This window comes from Bos mutus, chromosome 3 (assembly GCF_027580195.1).
Source record: "Bos mutus isolate GX-2022 chromosome 3, NWIPB_WYAK_1.1, whole genome shotgun sequence".
In the NCBI taxonomy this organism is placed as follows: domain Eukaryota; kingdom Metazoa; phylum Chordata; class Mammalia; order Artiodactyla; family Bovidae; genus Bos; species Bos mutus.
The window spans coordinates 70,014,579-70,031,687 of NC_091619.1; the positions used below are offsets into that span (position 1 = coordinate 70,014,579).

The window sequence follows — 17,109 nt, forward strand, 5'->3', positions numbered from 1 at the left end:
AAAATCCATACTTTAACAGGAGGTTCAAGACCACATTAACTTGTTAAGGACATGGGCAAGAACTTATCTGTTTTACTGTTATAATCTGACCATCTGTCTCCAGCTTGTCAGAGAAGTTGGAAAAGTCAGGGGTAAGTTGGGAATTAAAGCAAGTGTTTCTTTGACAAGAGCTATGCTGAGTCCCAACTCCCAAAGGGGACTAGGGTAGGATGGTAGTCTTCTGACCTTAATCTTAGTGACAGAATCTTCAAAAAGATAACTCAGCAAGTTTGATTGTCTTCTCAGCAGTGTGGTGACACACAGGATAAGGGTCAGACTCACAAGTGAGAATTTTAAAGGGCAAAAGGCTGTAGCTGAAGCTGCCTGCTGGGCAGCTAAATGAAAAGCAGGGTATAATTGAAAATAACTGCACTCCCACTGATGGTAGATCAAAGGGGCATAGTTCCTGCACTACTACATAAAAGAAATTTGGCCAGATTTGGTTTACATACTGCAAAGAGGAGAGATAAATGGAGGGGCAAGTGGACTTTAGCAGAAAGCAGTTGGAGGGGGGCATTGCCAAATGCTTAGGGAATGAGGGAGGAATCTTGAATGTCTAGTGAGAGGAGATATATTGCATGTGTCAAAGGAAGTAGAGAAGAGAAAGCCTCATGATGACAGAATTTCTTAAGTAACCCATAGAAGCATCTCTAAGAGAGAGAGAGAATCTATTTTAAGTTTTCAGCCAGAGGAAACATGGCAAACTGGTTCAGGTAGGTAAAATATTGAGAATCTACACATTTTTTCCCCTACTATAGGCAGTCACTCCCAAAGGGAGGAGAGAAGTTTGAGTTTTAAACAAAAGCTTAGAAGATTTATCATTGTTATTGTTGCAATGCCCTAGATAGAATGACTACTAAACTTATACACTTTTTTGATGAAATGGTTTGTAGAACCTTTTATTTTCTAAAGTGAACAAAATCAGAGGTCACGTTCTAGTGGACAGATTGAAGACATATTCTCTTGTAACCATGAAACACATGCACATTTGACATCAGTAGGTTCTTAAGAAAAACAGTCCATTGTACATTAAGATAAATTTCCTAAATTTATTTGATCTTTACACAATGAAGCCAAACTAGACTGAAAGATTATACTTCTTGATATTTAATGGCATGTAAAATAAATTGAGAAAACTTTTAAAGTTTCTCCTTTTTAAAAAATGTTTCTAGAGGAGAAGATTTTATTGTATTAATGACACTAATTTAATCTACTTACCAGATAAATACATATTATTTTAGCATTAACAGCTAAACTACATGGGAAATAAGTACATCTGAATATAGAGTATAAATTTGATTTCAATATACTGAGGCAAATTTCTTTCTATTCATTTCATGTTTAACAAAATAATTCATAGCAAATACAACCCAATGGATCACAGATATGACCATATGTTACATTTAAACAAAGGCTGAAAATCTCTGACCTAAAAATAAAAACTTTAAAGATCAACACAAAAGCAAAACTGGTCAATGAATGAGTGAAGGCCCTAAGCAGGTTTGAGGAAAAGGGGGCCTAGAGATCACATTGCCTGAAGGAAAATAAAATGACTTATCATTTATACATTTTTAAAAAAGGCTTCTACCAAATAGAACTACACAAAATCAAAGCAAAAATGAGAAAAGAACAATCATCTTGTAAGATAGTAGATAAAGGCACAGAAAATAAAATATTAAGAAATATTGAAATTGACAATTATGGTTTAAAGTGTCGCTTAGATAGAGACTTTTTTTGTTGATTTATTTTTTAATTTAATTTATTATTGAAGGATAATTACATTACAGAATTTTTCTGTTTTCTGTCAAACCTCAACATTTTAATGCATTTTAATATAAGTTTTTAAGCCAAAATTTTGTACATCATAGAAAATTTAAATACATTATGCTCCACATATATAATCAAGAAGTATTCTCACTACCAGCAGCAATACTTGAATAGAACCACAACTCTCATTTTCTTGCCCTCAGAATCATATCAATGGATTACAGTTCCCTGGATAGGTTTTCCAATCAGCTTAAACATCTTATGGTCCTTGAGTATATCAATGCCTGCTTACTCTTTTATTTTTTCCCTTTTTTGGCTATGCAATCTGTAGATATTCCTTCGAAATGTATCCATTTTAAATACAGCCATGAGGGATGCAACAGTACACAAGAGAATCGTATAAAAGCTCATTATGAAACAAACTGAGGTATATTCAAATACACAGTAAAAGCAGATGAGATCTGAGAATTCATGTGATCATAACTTGTTTTGTCACTAACAAGATATTTGTCACATGACCTCAGTATCTGTTATAAACTGAGACATTAAGAGAAATATGCCAAACGGTGAGAAGCAGTTGTCCTTATGGTAAACTATTCCCATCACTTTTTAATGATAAGGGAAATGTTGTTAAGGGTGAATTGTCTGGGTCACTTTCTAAAAGACTTCAGTATGGAGGAGGGTAACTTAAGCAAGAATGTTCCACCTAGCTCTTGCTACAATTACTGTAATTTTTCTGCTGATAAGAAAATGGGCACTTTTGAATGAATGGATGCTCCCGTGCCTAGGGCTGAACATATCTGAAACATCTTGTCAAACTTGAGAACAAAGAAACTATCAAAGATTACTAGAGATATGTCAGAAGTGTTCAAGAGTATGGAGAGTCATACACTGACAAAATATATAACAAATTAAGCATCAATAAAAGTAATTATCAAGTGAATTGAAAACATGAAATTTTCACATGTGTGAGTCTGTGATGATCATGGGAGAAATTGACACTTTTGGAGGATTCTAGGAAAGCAAGTCTTTTTTTTTAAACTGATGAATCAAGAGAAAAAAGTCAGCATTAACAATATAAACAATGTGTATGTAACTGCAGTGTAGTAAAAATTGGAGACATTAAGAGAAATAGGTTAGTAGGTAGGCAGGAGCTAGATCTTGAAAGATACTATAAGGCATAATAAGTACTTCATATTTTATTCTAATTACAACAGAAAGCCACAGAGTCTTTGCAGCTGATTAATGATATAAATAACAATAAAATAATGTTATTAAAATTAAAAAAAAGAACATGAAAGAAAAGGAGATCTCATTATCTGAAAAGGGACACAGATGTTGGCATTCTGCCAACAGTGAGAATACTGTCCCTGTCACTAGAGAATTAAATTTGATAAAGGAATGGAGCATAATCCTGTGCAATATAAAATGTCCAGTTGTGAGTTCATAAAATACATTTTAGTGACACAAATCAGCATGGTTGTGTTATTCACTGGGAATTTCAGATGGAAGTCCGTGTCAGGTTAAACTTAGAATTAATTCAGACTTGATGTTTCCAAGTGGATATGGTAGAAGAAGAAGATGTAACAAATTTAAGAGCTTTATAGGAGAGTGATTGTGGCACTGAACCATAAAACTTTAAACGAGTTAGGGGGAGGTGAGGACATGAGTGAAAATCTTAAGTGGACTGTAGGTCTTGAGAAGATTGAAGAAATGTTGAAGTGAGAATACTTGAGTAAATGAGTGATAATAAAATAATTTGGTGAATAAAAGAAGAGTAGAATATAAAAAATTATGGATTTGACAGGTGTTATCATTTTTGATGGTAAAAAGTGGAATATGAGCATGTAAGTACTTCTTTAGGGTGGAACAGAGGAAAAGTTAACTGATATTAACTATTTTAAGAAACTAAGGGACCAGAAATGGTCCATCTACTATGTTAAGTTGAATGCTGAAATGCTAAGGTTGATAATAGTAATAGTAGGTAAGGAAGAACAGTTAGATTTCTGGTAGCTGCTGTTCAGTCAGATAAGTGTAAGAGAAATTTATAGAACCAAAGAGAATAAAGTTCCAAGTAGGAGTTTAGATGAGTTGATTGGAAAATGATTCCTAAGGAAAAATAGGGAAAAATTATAATCAGAGAGTAAATGAGTTTAAACCACTTAACTTCATTTAATCTCAAGTTTCTCATAAACAGAGCAAGAGCAATAGGAAAAAGTGTTGAGTATAATAATGGTCTTAATTTCTAGTAAATGTCAAGGAGGTATTTATGCTTTCATAGATCTGTGCCCTAGACAGATATGTGTTTAGCCAACTACTTTGCCTCATTTTTAGTTTGAAATAAGTCTCAAACTTTGAAGAATGATAAAGATATATAGTTACATAAAACTTCTTAGTTGATGTGGAATGTTTAGTCTTAACCAATTTCTTAAATATTGAAGCAGTTCATTATGTGCTTGTGACTGAGTCAGAATGATAGCCATCAGGCACACAAATGGAATTGTTATTATCATAAATGACATGAATTACATGCTATTTGTTTTCAAATGTTAAATAAGTCTTATATTTCTGGGATAAAGTTCACTTGGTCATGATGTGTTATTCATAAATGATAAGATTCAACTTGAGAACATTTCATTTAGACTTTGCATCTGTGTTCATAAATGTATTAGTCTGCAGTTTTATTTTATTTATTTATTTTATTTTATTTATTTATTAATTAGTTCAAATTACCAATGGCATTTTTCACAGAACTAGAACAAAAATTTTCACAATTTTTATGGAAACACTAAAGACCTTGAATAGCCAAAGCAATCTAGAGAAAGAAAAATGGAGCTGGAAGAATCAACCTCCCTGACTTCAGACTATACTGCAAAGTTACAGTCAAGACAGTGTGATACTGGCACAAAAACAGAAATATAGACCAACGGAACAAGATAGAAAGTCCAGAGATAAGCCTACCCACCTATGGGCACCTTATCTTTGATAAAAGAAGAAAGAATGTACAATGGAGAAAAGACAGCCTCTTTAATAAGTGATGCTGGGAAAACTGGACAGCTACCTGTGAAAGAATGAAATTAGAACTCTTCCTAACACTATACATGCGCGCGCACACACACACACACACACACACACAATTGGATTAAAGACTCAAGTGTAAGCCCAGAAACTATAAAGCTCTTAGAAGAAAACATAGGAAGTACACACTCTGACCCTAATCGCAACAAGATTCTCTCTGATCCACCTCCTAGATTAATGGAAATACTAACAGTTTTCTTTTCTTGTAATTGTTTTGTCTGGTAATAGTTTCAGGGTAATGGTTACTTCATTACCCTGAGAAATGAAGTTTTTATGGCTCAGCTGGTAAAGAATCCACCTGCAATAAGGAAGACCTGAGTTCGATCCCTGGGTTGGGAAGCTCCCCTGGAGAAGGGAAAGGCTACCCACTCTAGTATTCTGGCCTAGAGAATTCCATAGACTGTATAGTCCACAGGGTGGCAAAAACTTGGAAATGACTGAGCTACTTTCACTCAGAATGAGTTAAAAGTCCTACTTCCCCTTGTAACTTCTGGAAGAGATAAAGTGGAAAATACTTTTCCAAATGGTTGGTAGTTACCAGCAAATACATCTGAGTCTAGAGTTTTCTTAGGGATAAGGTTTTTAACTACAAATTCAACTTATTTAAAAGAGATGGAGTTATTTGGGTTACATATTCCTTGGGCACACCTGAATAATCCAAAATAACTTTCCCACTACAAAATTATTTAACCTAGTTATACATGCAAAGTCCTTTTGGCCATGTAAAGTAATATTTCTCACTGTTCTAGAATAAGACCATGAACATATTTACAGGAAGAGGAATATTATTTTACCTATCACATTTTGGCATGATGTATTGTTTGAAATCTATGTTGCCTAATATTTGCATAGCTTTCTTTTGCTTAGTATACATATGACCTATCTTTTTCATCCTTTCATTTTTTATCATTTGTGTATTGAAAGTTTGCTTCATGTAGGCAGCGTATAGTTGATTATTGCTTATTTACGCAGTCTAGTAATCTTTGCATTTTAATTGGGGATATTTACAATATTTACATTAATACAATTACCTTTAGGGTTAGTTTTTTTTTTTTTAAGATATAAAGATATAGAACAGTCTTTTGGACTCTGTGGGAGAGGGAGAGGGTGGGATGATTTGGGAGAATGGCATTGAAACATGTATAATATCATATATGAAATGAGTTGCCAGTCCAGGTTCGATGCATGATACTGGATGCTTGGGGCTGGTGCACTGGGACGACCCAGAGGGATGGTACGGGGACAGAGGAGGGTTCAGGATGGGGAACACATGTATACCTGTGGCGGACTCATGTTGATATATGGCAAAACTAATACAATATTGTAAAGTTAAAAAATAAAATTAAAAAAAATAAAGTAGATTTTATTACTATCATCCTGGGGAAAAAATAAAAGATATAAAGATTTTCTTTATTAATGACTCCAACCGTATTTCTTTAGATACAGAAGTTTTGAATGCAAATACATACAGAAAACAAGTTTAGATTGCATTATCCTGCAAGTCATTACCAGTAACATACTGCAAAGCAAAACAGCTTGGAAAAGAGGGGGAGGGAAAGGGGAGTGAGGGAGCAAAGATAAAGACAAGGAATTAAATTGATCAAGTGGAATAGTTTTTTTGTTTTTTAATTCTTGGGAACCACGAAGTCCTTGCAAGCACAGCTTGTTTTTGCAAATTACTTTCCAAACATGTACAAAATGGAACCAAAACAGAGAATCCCTTAAGAACCTGAAGAGGTACAACATTAAAGTCTACGATTATCCCGTAGCAAGTATTCCAGCCTTTAGTTGCCAGCTGTTTCCTCTTCCTGTTCCCAAAAGTTACGTCTTCCCCGTGATTGTTTTCATTTCCTTTTCTTGGCATCTGGGCATGCACAGTTCAGCTCCTTGAGGAAGTCGGATGTTTCACACACAGAACAAAGTGTGTGAATATAGGGCTTCGAGCACTTGATGTGGTAGTGCAGGTAGTCTGGGAACGTATGGATCAGGTTGATGGTGTTGTCTTGAGCACTGGCATTGGATTGGCAAGGTAACAGCACGAAGGTGATATAGCTGATGTTGTGGCCCACGGCGACTTCAGGATCTTTCAGCTCTAGGGGAGGTTCCCCCGTGTGGCTGAAGAGGACCTGCTGGGCTGTGTGGCTGGCTCTGCCCTGCATGAACACCTTTCCAATGACCACATCATCTGTCATCCTTAAACACTGTGTTGAAGACTACTGTGACTTTGCCCTTTTTTGACTCAAACATACATGGTCTCATCATCCCTATAATGGATAACTGCCCTGTTCGCTCCTTTCTTGCCCTCTTCTTGGAACTGGAAGTATTTCTCAAAGACAGAAGCAAAACAGTTTTGTTTCAACATGCCAGCCTGATGCATGATGGAATCCTTGGATGCAGGCAGATTTTCAAGGTGATATAGCAAAGAGACATTGTATCCTGATTCTGGGTTTACCAAGTAACTTCCATATACCCTCTTTAATAACTCATCAGCACCATGTGCCTGAAGTTCCTTGTAGAATTTCAAAGAAAAACTGACCATCACTTTTATTTTATCTCCATTAGGATTTGAAATATTGTCGAGACTGGCTCGACAAGCAGGATTTCTGAAAGTGCCATATGGCGAGAGAATGAGAAACAAGACACAAGAATTCAGTGAAAAGCGAGGAAAAGAGGACCAACGCTGCTCCAAGGTGAAGGTGCCGAAACTGAATCCAAGCCAGCTTTATTATACTTTCAGCCATGAAAGAAAGAATATGCGGGGAGCTAAGCTATAACTCATGTGGCCTTTAGGGCCACAGAACAAAGTGATCGTTAACTATTGAGTAATTAAGAAACAATAATCAATAATGAATCAGTAACTCAAACTAATATTCTTATCTATAGATTTTCCACTGGATACATGAAACATATGACTCTGAGACGCCAGTTGAGAAACGGTCTGGGGTTGGTTTGGTGACCCCAGTATCATATTTTGTTTTCAAGACTATGAACTGTTCCCTCTGGACTTGTTCCAAGACTCTCATGCCTTATAGCATCCAGTTTATCAATAATTATAAATTTCTTTTGCAGCCCTTGACAAGGCCTGCTTTTCTTTTAGTCTTCCTATCTCCTACAAAATATGATAGAGGACTCCATCAAAATCTGCAAAAGTTACTTCTACAGCTTCTGGTTTGTTCCCAGTGGCTGCGTTCTCAAACTTGAGCATGAGCGTCTCCTCAATGATATGGTTGTTCACCTCCAGCAGGATCATGGTGGCCACTGGCCCCTGAAACCTGAACCTGCCTGGCAAGAAGCCACCGTCACTGCCGCCTCATGGACAAGCTTGGTCCCCACTGAGCCCCTGGCTCTAGATGGCCACTTCCAAGAGTTAGGTTTAAATCTACTACTACTTGTGCCTTCTTTTATTTGCTCTTTGTCTGTTCTTGCATTTTCAAATTGAGTATATTTTTTCTGTTTTTATTTTTTATATATTTTTTGCTTACTAAAATTATTATTATTTTTAATTTAGTGATTCCTTCAGTATTTACAGCATACATCTTTAACTTATCACAATCTATCTTTAAGTGTTATTTTACCTCTTTACACATAAAGCATAAGAATACCTGCAATAATATGCTTCCTACCTGCCCCCTAGTCTTTGTGTTATCTACCTTAAACTTCTGCATGTGTTTTAAATTTTATGTTCCATTCTATTATCTCATAAGAAGGATTATATAAGAAAAAATTATTGTATATTTACACATGTAATTGCCACTACTGTTAAACTCTTCATTCTTTTGTGCAGATTTACATTTTTATCTGATGTAATTTTCCTTTTATTTGAAAGGTTTCCTTTAACATTTCTTATAGGTTTGTCTGCTGGTGATAAATTATTTTAGCTTCTGCATACAAAAAATATTTCACCTTCCATTTTATAAGATATTTTCTGGAGTTTAAATTCTATGTTGACAATTTTTACCTTTTAGTACTTTAAAGTTGTTACTCTACCACTTTCTCCCGTCTTGTTTGCAGTGAAAAATGTGCTACTATCCTGACCCTGACCCTTTATCTTCATTTATAACGTATTTTTCTTTCTCTGAATGCTTCTAAGAACTTTTCCATTATCCTCAGGTTTGAGTAATTTAATTATAATGTGTCTTGGTGCAGTTTATTTTGTGCATGTGCTTGGGATTTATTATATCTGTAAGTTTGTAGTTTCTACTGAATTTGAAAAAGAAAATTGTCATTTTTTAAGATTAAAATTTTTCATTTCTGTATTTAATTTTTGTGGTTTTCTATCACTATGTCTTCAAGTTTACCAAGCTTTTTCTTTCTTCAATGTCTAGTTCAATCACTCAGTCATATCCAACACTTTGCAACCCCATGGACTGCAGCCCACCAGGCTTCCCTGTCCATTACCAACTCACAGAGCTTACTCAAACTCATGTCCATAGAGTCAGTGATGCCATCCAACCGTTTCATCCTTTATCGTCCCCTTCTCCTGCCTGCAATCTTTCTCAGCATCAGTCTTTTCCAGTGAGTCAGTTCTTTGCATCAGGTAGCCACAGTATTGGAGTTTCAGCTTCAGCATCAGTCCTTCCGATGAATATTCAGGACTGATTTCCTTCAGGATGGACTGGTTGAATCTCCTTGCAGGCCAAGGGACTCTCGAGTCTTCTCCAACACCACAGTTCAAAAGCATCCATTCTTTGGTGCTCAGCTTTCTTTATAGTCCAACTCTCACAAACATACATGACTACCGGAAAAACCATAGCTTTGGCTAGATGGACCTTTGTTGGCAAAGTAATGCATCTACTTTTTAATATGCTGTCAGGTTGGTCATAGCTTTTCTTCCAAGGAGCAGGCATCTTTTAATTTCATGGCTACAGGCACAATCTGCATTGATTTTGGAGCCCCAAAATATGAAGTCTCTTGCTGTTTCCAGGGCTTCCTTCATGGCTCAGATGGTAAAGAATCCACCTGCAATGAAGGAGACTTGGGTTCAATCCCTGGGTTGGGAAGATACCCTGGAAAAGGACATGGCGACTCACTTCAGTATTCTTACCTGGAGAATCACCATGGACAGAGGAGTCTGGTTGACTACCGTTCACTGGGTCACAAACAGTTGGATATGACTGAGCAACTAAGCACACACTGTTTCTATTGTTTCCCCCATGTATTTGCCATGAAATGATGGGACCGGATGCCATTATCTTCATTTTCTGATGTTGAGTTTTAAGGTAACTTTTCACTCTCCTATTTTACATTCATCAAGAGGTTCTTTAGTTCTTCCTTGCTTTCTGCCATAGTATGGTGTCATCTGCATATCTGAGGTTATTGATATTTCTCCCAGAAATCTTGATTCCACCTTGTGCTTCATCCAGCCCAGCATTTTTCATGATGTACTCTGCATATAGGTTAAATAAGCAGTATGACAGTATACAGCCTTGATGTACTCCTTTCCCAATTTGGAACCAGTCTGTTGTTCCATGTCCAGTTCTAACTGTTGCTTCTTGACCTGCATACAGATTTCCCAGGAGGCAGGTCAGGTGATCTGCTATTCCCATCTTTTTAAGAATTTTTCTGCAATGTCTAACATTAATTTCATCCACTGTAATTTTCATCTCATATTTTGAAGTTTTCTTCTCTCAAATTACAGTGTGTGGCTTTTTAAATACATTTTATTTCTGTACTTAAATTCTGAATAGATATACTAGAGCTGTATTAACTGTTTTAACAGCTTTCTAATTCTAACATCCACATTAGTTCTGGGTCAGTTTAAAATGATTGATTTTTCACTTCATCCTGCATTCTGTTTTCTACTTTGCAGGCCTGGTAATTTTGATTGGATATAAAACGCTGTGAATTTTACCTTTTTCTGTGCTGGATTTTTTTTTTTTAATTTCTGTAATATTCTTGAGGTTTGCTCTAAGATGTAATTAAGTTACTTAGAAACAGTTTGTCTTTTCAAATATTACCTTTAAATTTTGTTTTGCATTTGCAGAGAAGTATTAAGACTAGAGCAATTATTCCCATCTACTTAGAAATGGCTCTTTTGAGTTATTTATTTAATGCTTCATGAATTACAAGGTTCTTCATTCACTGGTAGAAACAGTCACTATTCCAGACCCTATATGAACACTGACCACTATTCCTTCTAGTCCTTTGGGTGATTCTTTCCCTGAGTAGCTTTCGGGTATGTACACAGTTATCACTACTCTGCTGAATACCGTAGGAGAACCCTCTGCAGACCTACAGAAAAACCCTCTGTTTATCTTTTTATTCCCCATACTCTGTCCTGCAAACTCTACCCACCTTGACGCTTAGCAATGGCTTCTCATCCCTGGCAGTCTGCTGAGCTCTGTCTGCATTTCCTGCCCTGTCTTGTGGCCTGAAAACTGCAATTTCAGAGCTATTCTCTACTGTTTTTCATCAATCAAGAAGATGCAATCATTCATGGCCTGATATCCAATGCCTTAAAAACAGATTATTATTATGACACAGGTTATTTAATATGTGAAGCTGTGGCTTTTCATGTATGTGTGCTAAGTTTTTTCAGTCATGTCCAACTCTTTGTGACCCTATGAACTGTAGCCTGGCAGGCTTCTCTGTCCATGGGATTTTCCAGGCAAAAATACTAAAATGTACTGTCATGCTCTCCTTCACAGGATCTTCATGATCCAGGGATCGAACCCACATCTCTTATGTCTCCCGCATTGTCAAGCTGGTGGCTTTTCACATAGGATTGTAAATTAATTTTAGCCCAGTTACTTTGTATTGTCTTGAAGTAGAAGTTTCATTGATTTGCTTTTGCTTTTAATGAATATCCATAAGTTGACCCATTTCTATTTCCTCTTTACATTTGGGAATTATGGGGTAGAAATGAGTAAAGAGAATTCTATTTATACATTCTGAAAAATCTTTGGGGTATCAAATAAAATTATTAAAAAAAGATGTATTATTTACTCAAAATGGGTATATAGGGAAAATGTTGCTTTGCCAATCACCATAGCTAAAAAGAGACAGGATTTTAGTTCTGTTTCTTTGCCTGTTTTGAGAGAAGCTTCATCCTTCAGGATTGGTGGGTTGATCTGGCATATTCTATGTACATTTTAATCTTTAGAAAATTACTTTCTTCTTTAATTTTTTTAACTTAGAGTTTTATATAAAACAATTTCTTCTCATACACTTCCCTGTTGCCTGCCCTTCATACTCTGAAAGCATAAGCACTTTTCCATCTTGATTCATGTCATTACATGTACATCCATTTGATAATTAATGGAAGAATTTATTCTACTAGTTCCTAAACTTCTTTAACTTTAATGGTCTCTGTATCATTCTACATCAGGATCTTGGTTATACTATTGACATTACTATGCCTTGATAATATTATTATGCAATGATTCCAAAATCTTAAATCAATTCCATTTCTGTCCAAATGTTATTTTTCCCTTATCACATTCCACTTGCCTTCCATTTTATTTTTTTCAGTTAATATTCTACAATTTATTAAAGTAATCAATTCTTTATAATATTCTAATTTCTTCTCTCTGATTCTATTCCAAGAATAATTTGGAAAAACATCATTCCTACATGAACCCACCATTTAGTTTCTCCACACCTGCCCTATGAAGGTGACCATTGATGTGAAAATAATATACAATTAATATAGATGTCAGAAAATATTTATGATTGCCACACTCAAAGATAATCTACATATTGCCCAATAATCCTTCACATTCCACTAGTAATTACCCTCTTAAGTGCTCCATATAGATTATTTCAACTGCCTCGTGCCTCAGAGCACCCACATTTCTTCCTTAGTCTCTCTACATTTCAACATCTTACCATTTATTTCTTGCTATTTATAGATATTTGTAAGCAAATGTTTTGGTTTTATTTGATGAATAGAAAATGTTGTCTCCATATAGTGTCTTCAAATTTTCATACTCCATTTAACCATTTCAGACACATTCCAGTATGGCTTCAATCTTCTACTTATTGAAAAGCTTCTTTACTATCACAAACAACCCTGTTTCCAAATAATGCATTTTTAATTCTTAAATTTCTTGAAAATCTCCTTGATAGTCACATGTGTTGTTAACATTCTCCTTGTAGCTGCACTCATTCACATACTCCTGGATTTATATTCCTACCTCACTGGCTTCTCCTGAAATTGTTTTCTTTCTCCTCTATCATACACAAACAAATGTTGAATTTTCTTATGGTTCTTCTTTTTGTCTCTAGTGTCTTTCCATAGACAATCTTATTTAAGTCCATGAGTTTAGCTGGATGCCATACTATTCATAAGCTCTTCTTATCTAATTTTTGTTAATGATACATACAGAAACTTAAACACATCAGAAATATCTTTGATTCTTTGATTTCTCACTTTATCTTATCTCCCAAATGTAACTCATTTTTAAGTTTGATATATTCTACATTAAAACATATCTTTAATCAGATCTCTGTTTTACAGTGAAGTCGTACAGCATCATAATTAAGAGTGTGGACTGTGATATAAAGCTTCCTGATGTCCATTCTCTCCTATCACTAGTAGCATGATCTGTGGGAAGTAATAACTCCTCCAAACTGTAGCCTCTCATCATAAGAACTCATACATAAAACGTTTAGCATTTGCTGACATATACTCTTAACAAATATTAACAAATATTAATTCAAAATGAATTTAAATATAAAACACAAAACTGTAAAACTCCTAGAGGATAGATAGGAGACAATCAAGATGACCTTGAATATGGCAATCACTTTTTAGTTATAACAGCAAAGGCACAATTCATGAAATAAATAACTGATAAGCTGGACTTATTTAATTTTAAAAATTGTGCTGAAATGCCTATCAAGAGAATGAAATGGCAAGCCACAGAATGAGAGAAACCATTTCCAAAAGACAGATGATCAAAAACAAATATTTAAAATATACAAAGAACTCTTAGAAGTCAACAACAAGGAAAGAAAAATGCTATATGATTAAAAAATGAGCCAAAGATCCTAAGATACACCTCACCAACAAGATATAAAGATAGCAAATAAGCATATATAAAGCTATTCCACATCATATGCCACCAGAGAAATGCAGTTAAAAAAAAAAAAAAAACAATTAGATGCCACTGAACACCTATCTGGAACACTGATAACTCCAAACACTAGCAAGGATTTGGAGCAAGAGAACACTCATTTATTGCTGGTAGAAATGCAAGATGGGTCAGCCACTTTGGAAGGCAGTTTGGCAGTTTTTTACTCAGCTAAGCATAAGATTCAGCATTTATTCTCCACGATATTTACCAAAAAGTAGTTCAGAACTTAACAACAACAACAACAGAAGTGCACTAGGATGTTTATAGCAATTTTGTTGACAATAGGGGGAGGCTATGTATATGAGAGGGCAAGAGATATAAGAATAAACGTGGTATTTTTCTCTCAACTTTGTTGTAAACCTGGTGCTGTTTAAAAAAAAAAATCAAAAAATAAACTTCACAAACCTCAGAGGAAAATAAATACCCAGGATGGTGTATGGCACATCATAAAGTCTCAATAAAGGTTACTTATTATAATTATTGTTGTCATTGTCATTATTTTTATCAACCATGCTCAATAGTGCAACCCTAGTTTATGTCAATAAAACATACATTCTGCAGTATCATTTGACTGATTTCTCTCCTTTCAATTTTGCACCTTTGCTATATATACCTATCTAGTAGGCAGTGGGAATGAGCTTTTAAAATGTAAATTGGAATCACATTATTCTTCTAATTTAAAATCCTGTGTGCTATCCTTTTTCACTTTGATTTTGAAAATACTTTTGTTCTGTGATGCCAAATATAATCTGGTCCCTGAAATTTTCCAACTCGAAAACCTGCTGCTCTTCATCATGTTTCATTCATACCACTTAGCCGAAAGAGGTTTCTCTTGCTAAATCATGTCCAGACCTTTCTCCTATCCACCCTTCTTTTCCCTGGCCCTCCCCATCCCCCTGACCCATGACATTTTATCTTTCTGGAATACCCCTTCAAATCACTCTTCACTTTGTCTGTCTCTTTCAAACTTTAGATTGCCACTTAAATAACACTTCCTCAGACAGACCTTCTCTGACCACAGTCAATTTTAAAAATCTCATTAAATTTTTTTAAATTTAATTTTGTTTAGTAAATTACACTGTGCTGGCTCTTCTGTGCTGTGCAGGCATTTCTCTAGTTGTGATGAGCGGGGGCTACTCACTAGTTGCAGTGCCCAGGAGCTTCTCCTGTTGCAGAGCACAGGTTATAGAGCAGGTGGGTTTCAGTAGTTGCAGCATATGGGCTCAGCATTTTCAGTTCCTGGACCCTAGAACACATGCTCAATTGTTGTGATGCAATGACTTAGTTGCTCCATGGCATGTAGGATTTTCCCAGACCAGGGATCAAACCTGTGTTTCCTGCATTGGCAGGTAAATTCTTTACCATTGAGCCACCAGGGAAACCTCTCATTCTTTACCCTTACAAAAATTTCCATTTTTTTCTGGACCATATCATAGTTTCTAATTGAATACCTAACATATGTATTACTTGCATATTGCCTGTTCTCCACATGACTCCATGAAGGTTATGTCTGACTATGTTGTTAATCACAGTATACCCAGAGACTTGTGTAAAACATAGGAAATGGCCTAAATCTAATAAAATATTTGTTGAATAAATAAACACTCAATCAACTGAAAGAATATGCATTTTGATTAACTATTAAGGATTAAAATTAGGAACTGCATATTTTCAAAGCGCTTATAAAATATTAATTTAGCTAATATTTGCTAACTACTTGTATCTGCCAGGCTAATAAGTTAATGTATATTTCTCAAAAAAATCTATAAAGTCAACAATTATATCCATTGTTCTGATTTAAAAAAAAATTGTTCAATTAGATTATATAACATGTCAAATTACCCATATGTAAAGAACAAAGTCTCTAGATCTATGATGTTCCAGGATCTTACTATAATACAGCATGGCTCTCAATACAGATTAGACATTGTGCATTCAAAATTGCTAATTTATCAGAAAATTACCTCAGAAACTGAGGTACACAGAGACAAAATGCCTTGCCAAATGCTATAGAATTAACGAACAAGAGACAAGGCCTCTGGACTTCCATCCAAAGTGTCTTTATCTCCCGTGTTGAAATACAAAGAGCAGCTAAAACAATAGTCAATCATTTCAGAAAATCTTAATAACTTATCTTGTTCCAGCAGGAGGTCTACAAATAATTTGCACCATTGTTAAAGAGTTTTCTTCTTTCCTTAGAGGGATTATGCCTGTTCAGTGCTTTAGGTTTTTAAAAGGTGTTATATTAGTCTTTGCAATTTGACACGTTTGAAGTACAAGGAAAAAAAATCCAAGCATATTGCAAGAAATATGTGTTCTAATCAATGATTACTTTTGGGGTCTTTTAAATTTCCTTCATCACATTTTTTTATTATATTCTAGAAAAATATGGTATTATTAAACAGATATTTTTAAGATATTCAGACTTTCCTATCATTGGTATATTTGAAAGCTATTCTAAAAGCAGGATGGAGATGGAGATGGAGATGGGAGGGCGGTTCAAAAGGGAGCGGTTATATGTATACCTGTGCAGATTCATGTTGAAGTTTGACAGAAAACAACAAAATTCTGTAAAGCATTTATCCTTCAATTAAAAATAAATAAATAAATAAAAAATAAATAAAAGCAGGATGACAGTAAGAAGCAAGACTGAATAATCATTGAAAGATATCCAACCAGCTTTTACAAGATATCATTATTATGTCTATCTACCTAGCATATTTATATTGTTCTGAAAAGATGATTATTATCATATATATATTATATCTAACATATTGGGAATGTTTTATGTTTTAACAAAAGGATTTAGACCCAGTAACAGCAACAAAAGAATGTCAATAATAACACTTCTCATAAATAGATAATACTTGCTTAAAAAAAAAAAAGGGTGGCAAGCACTGTGCTCTGATCATTTTTTTCATGCTCCATCTCATTTAATCTTCACAATAACTTATTATTAAAAAGAAAATATCTTTGTCATTCCATTTCACTCAGAAGAAAATTGCATTTCGGAGACTTTAATTAACACCTATGAGTTCCTTGCTGGTAATGAAAGAGCTGTCATTCTGACCTAGATCTCCCTGGATCCCAAGTCCATAAACTTATCCAACACAATAAAGTTGAACACTAAAATGATACCTTTGGAAAG

At 34.9% G+C, this 17,109-nt stretch overlaps 1 pseudogene; it reads right to left on the bottom strand.

The window, feature by feature from the left end:
* Positions 1-6,705: 6,705 nt before the first annotated feature.
* On the bottom strand, positions 6,706-8,134 carry LOC102264367 (actin-related protein 2/3 complex subunit 2 pseudogene; annotated as a pseudogene).
* Between the last annotated feature and the right edge of the window lie 8,975 nt (positions 8,135-17,109).